General features: G+C 48.4%; 1 pseudogene; it reads left to right on the top strand.

Annotated features, from left to right (window-relative positions):
* The first annotated feature begins 6,650 nt into the window (after positions 1 to 6,650).
* LOC136300084 (fibrinogen-like protein 1-like protein) lies at positions 6,651 to 9,383 on the top strand (annotated as a pseudogene).
* Positions 9,384 to 13,684: the final 4,301 nt, after the last annotated feature.

Here is a 13,684-nt window from a genome sequence, read left to right as displayed (position 1 = left end):
TGCTAATGTCTTTACAAACAATTCCATGGGTGAGAGTATGGGTGTCAACCTCTTTGAAATGCGTCTTAATGTTTCTACCAACTTCAAGTCACAGGTTTGTTACAGAATCCAGACCGTTTGACTCCTGAAACAGACAAATGGGTCGGCACAAGCCTGAGTTTCTGAACTTAGGGGGAAAATGACAGGTTCAAGGGGGTAATAGATGTTCAGCGGCTCAGGAAGGCTGTATCTTCCTAGTACCTCAGCCAATGGGGAAAGGAAGAAGGCAATGATGCCTTAAAGAACCTTGAAATGAAACAAGAAACCTTCAAGATAATGTTAGTGTAGGAGCTAATATAAAGACCTTTATTGGAGGGGGCTAATATAAAGGTCTTTCTTGGAGGTCTCCAAGGGTCAGATATGGAAAATGCCCAAATGCCCTCCCCCTCACAGGGTGAATGCAGTTTTATAAGTTTAGCAAATTAGCATAACTGACAAAAATCACCAATTAGGAGCACATGTGGTGAGGCAATTCCTCCCCAGCTCAACCCCTTTCTAAACCCCCTCTCCTCAGATGGGAATTAAGCTTTATGAACATATGTCTCAAAGAGCTGGTCTCGGCCTTGGTTCCCAGGAAGAACCAAGATAGGATTGGGGCCTTGGAATGTGTTTTGTCTTTCTGTCAATCAGGGTGGGGAAAAATACTGGGGCTAGCTAGGAGTCATATAACTATACAGCAATAGAGCTAGAATATATGTGTAAGGAATATGGAGAATATATGAAAGCAAAAATCATTCTGGCAACAGCAACATGTGCCCAGGAGTTTAGGGTTGAAAGGAACGAGGGACTTGGCTTTACAAACTGCGGTTCTGCTGGTAAATAAAATTGAATACTGAGAGATGAAAGAAACAATGGGAAGAACCATAAATTCCATAAGGAATTCCACTAATTGACAAAAGGAAAAGACAAATTTGGGGTGGGGGGGGGCTTTGCAGTTATACCTTAGAAGGGAGTCTTAAGTATTAGGTGTTTTGGGGAGTCTGTACCTCTCAAGTACCTCAGCCAATGGAGAAAGAGAGAGGGACATGAGGCCATGAAATTAGGATAAAAAGGAGGCTGCATCCTCAAAAAATTGGAGAAACCCCAGGGGAAATGCCCCATTGAAGTGGAACAAAGACTTTACAACTAAAGGTTATGAAGCAGGTATGCTGTCCTGGGTTGTAGTATAGGATGTGCACAAAGTATTCTATCACCATCTCCATGAACTGTTGAATCCAGGTGGGGCAGTGTTTTCCCAGACCCCCTCCCTCTGGACCATTATCTTCTGTTAATGGCCCATCAAATGCATTGCCCATGACTCATAGATAACTCCCTCCGGGAGCTATCTCTGTTTAATGGGCCTTCAAGGACCCCCTGCATGACTCATCATTCCATTGTGAGGTGCTCGGCCCAGGGGGATGAACTAAGCATTCTCACCTGGATATAATCTGGGGTTTGGGACAGTACGGGGGGCCCTCACCCACTGGATTCCCAGAGGACCCGAGCTACCAGACCTTTCTACGGGATCACTGCTTCAGGAAGACTACCTCATCTGGACTGCTTCCATCACTCTGCTCAGGTAGTATTCTGGGTCTTTCAGTGGTCTTTTGTATTATTGCATCTATTTTTATTTTACTTTTTTTTCCCCCCTTTCTTCCTATTAAATTGTATCTCTGACTTGGAGCATCTCATTTGTTTTGCTTTCAAACCACTACATATGCTTTACTTGGTGCCTGGACACACGGGGGATAATTCCACTGAAGATGTTCATGCCGGACCAAGCAGGCGTTCATGTTCAAATACACTTACATTATACATCTTTATGAAAGTTTCAACATCGCTTATACATATTCAGAACTTATCCCCGCCTACTCTCGCTTTGTATGTTAATCAGTATTTTGTCAGTCTGCGCTTGTGCATTGTCTCCTGGTTGAAGGAGAATAGTTGGATGAAGTAAAATAGGGCTTTTCCCTTTATTCAAATAAAGTAATGGGACTCCTCTGTCTCCTTTTTCGACATAAACCTCTGGTGTTTGTGGATTAATTTTCCAGGCAGGATCAAAGGAGGCTGCATCCTCCAAAACCTCGAGGGAAAAAACCCCATAGGCATGTGATCCATGGGACTTTCTTCCTTTATTTGAATAAAGTTGCAGGACTCCTCTGTCTCCTTTATGGACACTGGCTTTTCATGTCGTGGTTTTCCATACAGCATCGAGCAGGATGTTCTTGCAGCTGTTGTACCACCACTCCCTGTACCTGCACCCTAACATGGCTGTGCCCCAGTACCCAGTTCACCGCCCTAGGAACTGGTTGTACAAAGTGGGTCCATGCACCCACCACGGTGGGCAGGAGGACAAGGTTCTGATGGAGCTGGTGTGCCACAGCCTGGAGCCCTGGGGAACAAAGTGCACATCACCACCAGGATCCCTGAGTAGCCTTCAGGATGCTTGAGCAGGAAAGCCAGGGCACAGTAGGAGCTGGGGGTTCCCAGGGTAGTGAAAGCTGCAGCTTTGGGACACCCCCTGCAGGACTGAGGCAAGGTAAGAAATGGCTCTCTGACCTCCTGATCACAGGATCACAAGAGGGCACAATGGTGCCCTTTCCCTGCACCATGCAGTAGTGTAGTGGTTTGAAAGCAAAACAAATGAGAGGCTCCAAGTCAGAGATACAATTTAATAGGAAAAAAAAAAGGAAAGAAAGTAAAATAAAATAGATGCAATAATACAAAAGACCACCGACAGGGTCAGAATACAACCTGAGCGGAGTGATGGAAGCAGTCCAGGTGAGGTGGTCTTCCTGAAGCAGTGATCCTGTAGAAAGGTCTGGTAGCTCGGGTCCTCTGGGAATCCAGTGGGTAAGCCCCCTCTGGTGTTCAGAATCTCAGCTTATATCCAGGCTGGAATGCTTGGTTCCTCCCTCTGGGCGGAGCATCTCACAATGGGATGGTGAGTCATGTGATAAGGCCTGATGGGCCCATTAACAGGAGGTAGTCCAGGAGGGGGTCATCTGTGAGCTGTGCAGCAAAGGTGCTGATGGGTCCATTAACAGAAGATAAGCCAGAGTGGAGGAGGCAGGGAGCACTGCCTCACCTGGTTTCAACAGTTCATGAATATGGTGATAGAATATGCTTCAACCCAGGACAAGTAGCCTGTGCTTACATTTTCTCATATTTCTCCTAAAAGTGGTTTGGGTTTTTTTTCTATAGGTCTAGGGGCAAAAGGATGTTTCTATGGTAAAGAAGTAAATCTGTGTAAGGCCATCCACAGCAAATAGTTCAGAGCACTGCACCTGAGTTTGTTGTGTAAGACCTGGTGCTCCAGGTGCAGAGGATGCAGCTCACAGGGATGCAGGAAACAGCCCAGCAGCAGCAGCAAACCAGAAAGAAACAGCAGGGTGGAAAGGAGTGGGATGGATGCTGGACACACTCCCATTCCCACTCCCTTGGTCCCTTGGTGTCCCCGAGCTTGGATTTCCGCTTGTATCCCCTGGAGCTGCAAGTCCTGCAGGAAAGGAGCCATGACAAAGAGGAGGAGGACTTATCCATCACCACCATGCTGCTGGCCAGCCCTGTGGCTCACACATGGATGCTGGGCCCTGTCCCTTCACTCCCAAGTCTGTCCCTACACACCTCCTCTGTGTGAGCACATTATCTCACAGCATTAATCATTGCGTGGCCATCTGGTGTCACAGTATGGCTACTCTGTAGTTGGACAGATAAATCTGGCTATAATAAGAAACACAATTTGGCTCTTCTAGTTTGATAAACAAGCCCCTATTTGAACAATGATAGGATAGATTTAAACTCAGAGATCTCAACCAATCCCTTCCAACCCTAAATGCAGATGTATCACTGGTCAGGGAGCTGGGCAGTGTTAAGGCCCAGACCAATCAGTTTTCTTGATCCAGGAGTTTTGAACTCCCTATATAAGAAGGTTCCAAACAATAGAACAGGCTGTTTGTCTTATGATCAAGAGTACTTGAGTCATGATTTCCATCTCCAACCTATGACCACATGTAACAATCTGGTGGCTTGTCTTTGCTCAAGATTCCACAAAGAGGTCGCATGATTTTATTCTTGTGGAAAAATAAAGTAATCCAAATCTCCCAGCTGCAGGGCATTTATCACTGGCAATTCATTGGACCTGCCCAGGAGTTAAAATCTTCCTGGAGATGTACCAACTGCTGCAGGTCAATAAAGTAGCTGAAGGAGAGGAGAAAGGCAAACAGAAGGGCTGGAGCATGAACTGGAAGGAAGATTAGTGTCATCTGGAGATCAAAGAGAATAATACCTATGGGAAGTGGTTTGTCAAAAGTCCCCCGCTCCCAGCATGACACACCTCTGTGACAGCTGGATCTGTCTCAGCCCCCTCCCTGCAGAGCTGCCCAGACATCAGCCCCAGAGCTGGGCTGCAGACACAGATGCCTTGTGGTGTCTGTCAGCAAAGGCTGGGGCTGAGGTCAACAATCTTTCCCAGGGGCTATCCCTGATCCCTAGATACTTTGTGGCAACTCTGAGCTCTCTGATGGGATGTGTAATACAGTGCCTCTTCCACAACGCTCCTCCCTTACCCCATATGTCCTGAGGGGAAAAAACAGTCTTGGGAGGGTTCTGCTGACCTGCTCTCCCCCACTATGTGTGGGTGGGCATCACCTCAGCCCAGGTGCTCTATGAGAGAACATCTCCATTCTCTTGTGGGCAGTGCATCAGGCAGCAGCTATTGGGTCACATCTGTGTCAGCTGTTTCAGTAAACTCTCAGCAGTTTCTCCAGTGTTTCCTCCTTCTTCCCTTCTGCTTTCAGTCCCCATTTTCATCCAGTGCTCAAGTGGCATCAGCAGGTCCTCCTCCCTAACCTGCTGTCTGACCTCCAGCTCCCACTGTGGCCCTGGTGGAACAGTTTGTACCCCTGAGTGCCACCAGCACTGGGTGTCCATCTGGCTCCAGTACACTCTATGCTGGGACATGATGGTTCCTGGGCAGCAGGTCCCACAGGGAGGGCAGGCGAGAAGCAGGGGACAGCTGCAGCTCAGTCCCTTCTTCTCCCTCCTTCCATAATTCAGCTTCCCTTGTGACCTCACAATACCCTGGCTGGACTCACACTTTCAAGGCCATCCATGCCCTGACACTGCTACTTCAAGGGTTTGCAGTGCTGGAGGGACTCACCATGGGGTCCCAGCTGCAGGGACCTCCCTTATAGCTGTAGGATGAGAATGTCACTGAGGGGTAACAGCAGCCAGGGCCAGCCCAGTCCCCACAGGTTGGGATGTCAGGCACAGCTTGGCACCTTGGCTTTGGGCCTGCACTGGTGCCCAGGTGGGTGCAGAGAGCCAGCCCTGCTCCTGTGTGACATGGGGAGTGCTGCTAGAAGGGCTGGGGAGAACCTTCTTGTCTGTTTTGAAATTGGCCTGCCAGAAATGTGTCTAAGACAAATGCTATAGTCCCTGGTTATAAATGGCACTGGAAGCAGGGATCAAGGCTGCAGATGAGGCCTTTCTGCTGCTCAGTGTGTGTGGAATCCCATGTGAAATGTCAGAGCACAGTATCCCCTCGAGTGATGCACCAGATGAGGGTGGACGGACCTGGAGGGTGTCTAACAGAGATTTCTGGCATGGCCAGGTGACAGACTGTCCATACAGGGGTTGGCTTCAAACCCCATGAGTATTAAAACGTGGAGAGAAACCCTTATCAGTAGCTTTTGTTGGTTTTGTGGAATTTGATGTGAACACCAGTAGCTGAGAATTCTTATCACTGAAGCACAACAGCTGGCACGTGCAAAAAGGTGTCTGTGGAAGGAGGCAAACAAACTATAAATTTCCAGAAATGGTTGAGTTCTGCTGTTTGGACTGACTACCTCACCTCACTGACAAACAGAGCTGGACTGCAGGCAGATGCCTTGTGCCCTCCATCAGCAAAGGCTGGAGCCAAGGTCAGCAATCTTTCCCAGGGGTCATCCCTGACCCCTGGATGCTTTGTGGCAGCTCTGAGCAAAAACCTGGTGGTCATACAGTGCCCCTGTTCCCACACTCCCCACCCTTATCCCACATGTTTTGAAGGGGAGAAAGGCTCAGGAGGGCTCTGCTGACCTGCTCTCCCCCACTGCATATGGGTGGGCATCACCCCAGCCCAGCCCAGGTGCTTTCTGAGAGAACATCTCCATTCTCTTGTGGCCAGTGCATCAGGCAGCAGCTGCAACTGTTGGGTCACATCTGTGCAGGGTATTTTGGTAAATCCTCAGCACCAGGCTGGAGTCTCTCTTTCCCTCTGCTTTCAGTTCCCATTTTCATACAGTGCTTGGGCGGCACCAGCAGGTCCTCCGTCCTGACCTGCTTGCTGACCCCAGGGGCCCCTGCCATGGTCCTGGTAGGTGTTATCAGGAGCTTTTCTCGATTTCATGGAACCCTGTGTGAACCCCAGCATCTGGGAACCCTTACCGCAGACACACATCAGATGGTGCATGAGCAGAGGTACCTGCAGAGGACAAACAGACCATAAATTTCCAGGAATGGATGAGTACTGCTATTTGATCAGCTGCTTCTCCTCATTGATGAGCCCTATATAACGTCAGGGTTGACCATGCTGCCATCAGACCAGACCTACTCAGCTCCTTACTCCACAGGGTCCCAACAGAGACAGCATGGGTGAGTGTGGGATGGGATGAATTCTGTGTGCAGCTGGGCATTCAGAAAGCTGTCTTTCTTTCCAAGGTATTTAGGTCCCTGTGCTTTTTTTATCCCTCATATAGTAGTTCCTGAGTATCTTTAGGTACCAGCAATGCCCAGAACCCAACACGTCAGTTCTCCTCCAAAGGATTCACATTCCCAGATTCACTGTGTGTCTTCTTTCTCCAGCTGGTCATCACAACAGTCCTCTGTTCTTCACATCTCTGCTGGTCCTGCTGTCCCTGCTTCTTGCTCTGCACATTGAAAACCTGGAGAGATTGAAAGTAAATTTAGATTAAATCATTAATAGCCATTCCGATGGGCCTCTTCCTGGTATGTGTTTTCTGTCTTACATCCCTGTACTCTGTTCATCCAAATATCAGGAGCCCTCTCCTCTGCACAGAAAGGGAGGTGTGGAAAATACTCTTGTGGAAATGAAAGGATCCTGATCAAATCTTCCTCTAATTTAATATCTTAACCAAACTTCACCAGATTTGCTAATTCAACCTTCTTTGTTGATAAGATTGTATGTAACAACTTTTTCTAGACAGACTGTTTCTCTTCCTTTACGTACTCTCTTCCCATACATATTTCTATAGTTTATTCACAGCCCTGAAACTTCAGAGGGACTTTGTATAAGTGACTAACCAAAATGCTTTCTGAAGCTTGCATGTGGCTAAACGGTCCCAAAACCTCATCACACCACTGATGGAGGTCACAATTCCAGAGGCTTTCAGGGAAACAGTCTTACTGAGATGGGTGCTGGTATTTCTCTTAAACAGAGCATGGTTCTCTCATAGCTGTGAGCTCCCTCAGGCTCTGAAGGTTTCTGGAGCTCTTTGTGGATTGAACGAACATACAAATCCTTCATCACTGAAAAGCAGGTTCACAGCAACAGCTCCCAGCTGTGTGATCTTGGTCTGAGAGCACGCATGGTCTATTTCCCTCTCGATCCTTCTCTCTCCGTGCATCCTTCCACTCATCACTACTACCCTGAGCAACTTGTTCAAGTGGAAGGTGTCTCTGCTTATAGCAGGGCGGTTGGGCTAGGTGGTCTTTTAAAGGTCCCTTCCAACCTAAACCATTCAGGATTCTGTGGTTCTACTCAGATATGCCATCTGCTCCTTGCTGGAAGGAGCACATAGGCAGCTGCTTAATGGCTGTAGCATTCCCATTCCTAGTCTCTGATCCCTTTGAAGATTTTCCAACCAAAAACTACCACACAGGAAGAAAAGTGAGCCAAGTGGCATCATTGAAATGCCCTACAAAAACTCTGTGCTGGAAATAATATCCTGTTGGGGCTGGACTTAACCTCTGTGCTGTGGCACACGGATGCTCTTCTCACCCCTTGTTTTCTTGATGCAGATGAAGCTGGAGGGATCATCCAGAGGAACCGGGCAGCTGACCCTCATCAGGCACAGGGCCTCAGTAAGCACCCACATCCCCCAGGGAACAGGGAGGGGTGTAGGGAATGAAGGCACAGTGGTGGTGGGTTGGCAATCAGCCTGGAGAGCAGCCAACCCAGCACCTCAGCAGAACTCCAAGTGCTCCTCCAAACCTGAAGGTCACTGAATGAGGGTGGGGTCAGGTTAGAAATGGGGAAGAAATGCCATACAATGAGAGTGGTGAGGACCTGGCACAGGTTGCCCAAAGAAGCCATGACTGCTCCATCCCTGGAAGTGTCCTAATCCAGGCTGGATGGGGCTTGGAGCAACCTGGTTTAGTGGAAGGTGTCCCTGGCCATGGCAGGGGGGTGGAACAAGATGGGCTTTAAGGTCACTTCCAAGCCCACCCATTCTGGGATTCTGTGATCTCAGAGAACTCTGCTGCCATTACTTTGCTGCCATTACTCTGCTGCCATTATTCTGCTGCCACAAGTCCACAGAGAATGTCCCTTCCAAGCAAAGCTGGACTTTTACAGCCATCCAGGGAATGAGGGTTCCTCCTTCCCGACCCTATGGATGCAGTGGATGCCAGGTTTGCAGGGACAGCAGACTGTATGTTGTGTGTTGGTCCTCCAATGTTCTCTCATGCCCCAGGTTGGCCCAAGGACTGCAGTGAGCTTCCTGCTAGCAGCCCCAGTGGCATCTACATCATCCAGCCCACAGGACAGCAAACCATTGTGGTCTACTGTGAGATGAACAGGGAGGATGGAGGCTGGACTGTCATCCAGAGGAACCACAGAGATACACCAGTCAGCTGGGATGAGTCCTGGAGCACCTACAAGCACAGCTTTGGGAACATGTACACACCGAGTTCTGGCTGGGCACTGACTGCATCCACCAGATCACCAGGCAAAAGGTCTACCAGGTCAGGTTTGTCATCTGGGATGCTTCAAATAACATGAAGTTTGCAGACTACAACCTGTTCAGCCTGGATGACGAGTCCCAGGGCTACCAGCTGAGGCTGGGAGCACACTCAGGGTCAGCAGAGGATGCCATGGCCTCCAAGGGCATGACCACCATGCACAACAACATTAAGTTCTCTGCTAAAGATCGGGATCAGGACATTTCTAGTGGGAACTGTGCTGTCAGCTCCGGGGGCAGGGGGTGGTACTGAGCGTGTTACTCTGTGCTTCTGAACTTCAAAGGGGGCATGACATGGGGCAGCCTGTGCAAGTGGAACTGCAGAGCCTCAGCCATCCTCATCAAGCCCACCACCTACTGCTAGTTGCATTTTCATTTCCTTTCTGTCCAACCTGGGGTTAATTCTGGCTCTCCAAAGAATTGGATCGAAGCAAAACCAAACTGGGTGTGCCACGGGGTCTTTGCAGAGGTTGGTCATATGTAGCTACTGAATAAAATAAGCCATTTTCCACTTTTTCTTCATCCTGTAGATTTTCTCTACTTCTCAGCTGTGCCTGTGTTCACAGTCAGATCATTTAAATTACATTATTAATAGAAACAGTCCCTTGGAAACCCAGAAGTTTCCAAGTCGGTAGTGTGCTTCATACAACATATGAAATGGTCAAACCAGTAGACTTCTGTGGCTTTGTCAGTTAATTTACTGTCTTGGGTTTTGTAACCGAAAAAATGTTATTCTATTCCATCTATTGAAACCAGGTGGAGCAGTGTTGCTCAAATGGTGCAGTGTTGCTTATCAGATGGTGCAGTGTCACTTATGTCTGCTCGTTTTTCCACTACCCCCATGGGGATATCTTCTGCTAATGGACCATTAAAGCTCACCAGTGACATGACACATTACATAATCCTATTGTGAAATACTCCACCCAGGGAGGACGAGCCAAACCATCACCTAGATAAAAAGGAGCCACAAGTGCCACCAGTGATCCAGTTTTCCACTGGATCCCTGAAGGAAGACCGGATCCATCTCACCATTACTAGACCCTTTTTTCAACGGGACCATCTCTACTCCAACAGAACCACATCTGCCACTCCAGGAACACTTACTCTGGACTGCTTCCAACACCCTGACCAACAGGGCGTCAGGTTGTATTTTTGACTCTGTCAGAGTTTTCTGGGATTTCTTGTTTGTTTGTTTGCTTGCTTATTGTTCTGTACTACAACATTTGTATTTTTATATCCCTAGTAAAGAACTGCTCTACCTATTCCCAAAATCTTTGCCTGACAGCCTTTTAACTGCAAATTTATAATAATTTGAAAAGGGGAGGGAGTGGCTTAGATTCCAAGGGAGACTCCAATCTTCCCTGGCAGATACCTGTCTGTCTAAACCAAGACAAATTTTGGTGCTCAGTGTGGTGCATGAGGGCATTGAGAGAAAAAAGGTATAGCAGTTCTTTGGTGACCCAAGTTCTTGTGTGTAGAAGCCTCGTTGAACAGCATTATGTGGTCTAGTTTTCCCTGGTTCGGGTGGCACGTGATTGTGGCTGTATTTCTGCCATTTGCAGGCTCTTATCTAAACATGGGCCATATAACTAAAGCTACTGTGGCAATATGGCTTAATAAGGTGAAGAACTCATGGATTTTTAATTTCCTCTGGAAGGCAGGCGCACAGATATAGGGCTATCATACACTGTGTGGTTTTGGGGTTACTTTAACAATGGTACCTACTGTGAGGAAATGACACTGGGGGAATTTTTTTCCCAACCCTTCACTCACCTCTTTGGGTCTACCCCACCAGTTTTTGAAGGGTTTAGATCCTCTCTGAATGCTAATGATATCATACAATGGCTGGTGCTGCTAATATGCGTATTCTATTTAGCATTCAGAGATAAGAGAAGATTGACCTAGATAACCACCCTGATACCTACCCCACAGAATAGGGATGATACCCCAGAGCCTGACTCTGCCCCACAGCCTGCCTCAGAAAGGACCCACCTGGATTGGGTTGAGGTTCTGGTAAAAGATGCACGAGATGGTCCAGATGCTGAGGGAGTACATTTCCCCAGCTCATGAAAAACCCTCCCCCTGCCCCAAAAAGGCAGAGTCTGATAGTACAGCCACAGAACCCAGAGATGTTACAACTGTCCAGGTTCCAGCTGAACCACAGGGCAGCCACAGCCAGCAGCAGTCGCCCCTGTGGAAACAAGGAAGTCTAAAGTGAAATCAGTGAACCCTGGTAGTAAGGATGAGAAATGAGGGCCCTCACAATACACGGAAGAGCCAAAGGTTGAGGTCATCACTGAGTCCCTGACGTATGAAAGTCTACGTAATCTGCAAAAAGATATTGTACGACGAGGACGTGAGGCTTATACAGCCTGGCTACTTCGAGTCTGGGACCTTATGGGTACAGGCGTACAACTGGATAGTGCTGAAGCAAGGAATTTGGGACCCTTGACCCAGGACTCAGGTATAAATCAGGTATTTATAAGGGAGCAAGGGCCACTTTCCCTTTGGGAACGACTTCTAATGAGTGTGAGAGAGAGATTTGTCCACAGAGACAGAATGCAAGAGCACAACAATAGAATGCGCTGGAAGACCCTTGAGGAAGGAATCCAACAGTTGAGAGAAGTGGCAGTATTGGAAGTACTTTTTGGGAGGACCGGACAGCATGATAATGACCCCGACAAGGTTAGATGCACAGGGCACATGGAGTAGAATCTGGCAACTTACGGGCCATCTCAATACACCACATTCATTGCAACAATTAATGCCAAAGATAACCGAGAGACAGTGGGTTCTGTCACCAACAAGCTTAGAAATTATGAAAGTATGATCAGTGGCCCTATGCAAGCTCAGGTCTCTGCCATGGTGAAAGAACTCAAAGATGAGAGAGATGAGGAAGGAGATGAGGAGGAACAGTTTCCATGTAGCACTGGTGTGAGTCACAAGCCCCAGAGTCAGAGATCAACATCCCCCAGCTAAAGAGAGAGGGTACACCCCACGAGCTGACCTGTAGTTTTATCTGCGTGACCATGCAGAGGACATGGGAATGTGGCATGGGAAACCCACTTCTCTCCTGGCAGCACGGGTACGTGAGCTCCAGGAGAGAAACGCTAACAGAGGGAGTTCCACTAAAATGAAGGTAGCCTCAGCCTCCCATAAGCAAGCTGCCAGGTATTATGGAGGTGGGAATGTTGTGTCAGATTACCTTGAAGATTACCTCTACCATGTATGTCCAGGAAGAAAATAATAACCAGTGCTAGAGGGGCCCTACCTCTAACCAGGAAGAGGCACGGGAAAATGGGGTTTTTTGGACGGTGTGGATTTGATGGCCTGGCACATCAGAGCCACAGAAATATAAAGCTTTGGTAGATACTGGGTCGCAGTGTACTCTAATGACATCGGGACATGTGGGGACAGAACCTATTTCCATGGCCAGGGTAACGGGGGGATCACAGGAATTGACTCTGTTGGAAGCCAAGGTGAGCCTGACCAGGAAGGAGTGGCAGAAACTTCTGATTGTGACCGGCCCAGAGGCTCTGTGTATTCTGGGCATAGACTTCCTCAGGAATGGCTATTATAAAGACCCTAAAGGACTTAGACGAGCTTTTAAGATAGCTGCTGTGGAGACAGAGGGCATTAAGCAGTTGAACACCTCGCCGGGACTATCAGAGAACCCATCTGCAGTAAGACTCCTGAAAGGAGAAGAACAACGAGTACCTGTTGCCACCTTGATGGTGCACCGCCGGCAGTATTGGACAAATCGAGACGCCATGATCCCCATCCACAAGATGATCCGTGAGCTGGAGAGCCAACGGGTGGTCAACAAAACCCACTCACCCTTCAACAGCCCCATCTGGCCTGTGCGCAAGTCTGACAAAGAATGAAGATTTACTGTGGACTATCGTGCATTGAATGAAGTGACTCCACTGCTGAGTGCTGCTGTGCCAGACATGCTGGAACTCCAGTACAAGCTGGAGTCCAAAGTAGCGAGGTGGTATGCCACTATTGACATTGCCAATGCATTTTTCTCCATTCCTCTGGCTGCAGAATGCAGGCCTCAGTTTGCTTTCACCTGGAGGGGCGTGCAGTACACCTGGAACCGGCTGCCCCAGGGGTGGAAGCACAGCCCCACCATCTGCCATGGGCTGGTCCAGGCTGCACTGGAGAAAGGTGAGGCTCCAGAACATCTACAGTACATCAATGACATCATCGTGTGGGGGAAGACTGCCACTGAAGTGTTCGAGAAAGGAAAAAAGATCATCCAGATTCTCCTAGAAGCCGGTTTCGCCATCAAGAAGAGCAAAGTCAAGGGACCTGCTTGAGAGATCCAGTTCCTGGGAGTAAAATGGCAAGATGGACGGCAGCAGATTCCCACTGAGGTCATCAACAAGATCACAGCAATGTCTCCACTGACCAGCAAAAAGGAAACACAAACTTTCCTAGGTGCCATAGGTTTTTAGAGAATGCACATTCCAGAGTCAGATTGTGAGCGCTCTCTACCTGGTTACCCTCAAGAAGACCAATTTCCACTGGGATCCTAAACAGCAACAAGCCTTTGTTCAGATCAAGCAAGAAACTGCTCACGCAGTAGCCCTTGGCCCAGTCAGGACGGGACCAGATGTGAAGAATGTGCTTTACTCCACAGCTGAGAACAACAGTTTGTCCTGGAGCCTTTGGCAGAAGGTGCTTGGAGAGACTTGAGG

Source organism: Chamaea fasciata, unplaced genomic scaffold, assembly GCF_029207755.1.
Source record: "Chamaea fasciata isolate MVZ Bird 193981 ecotype frontalis unplaced genomic scaffold, bChaFas1.0.hap1 SCAF_21, whole genome shotgun sequence".
NCBI lineage: Eukaryota > Metazoa > Chordata > Aves > Passeriformes > Sylviidae > Chamaea > Chamaea fasciata.
This window is presented reverse-complemented; position numbering and strand designations above follow the sequence as displayed.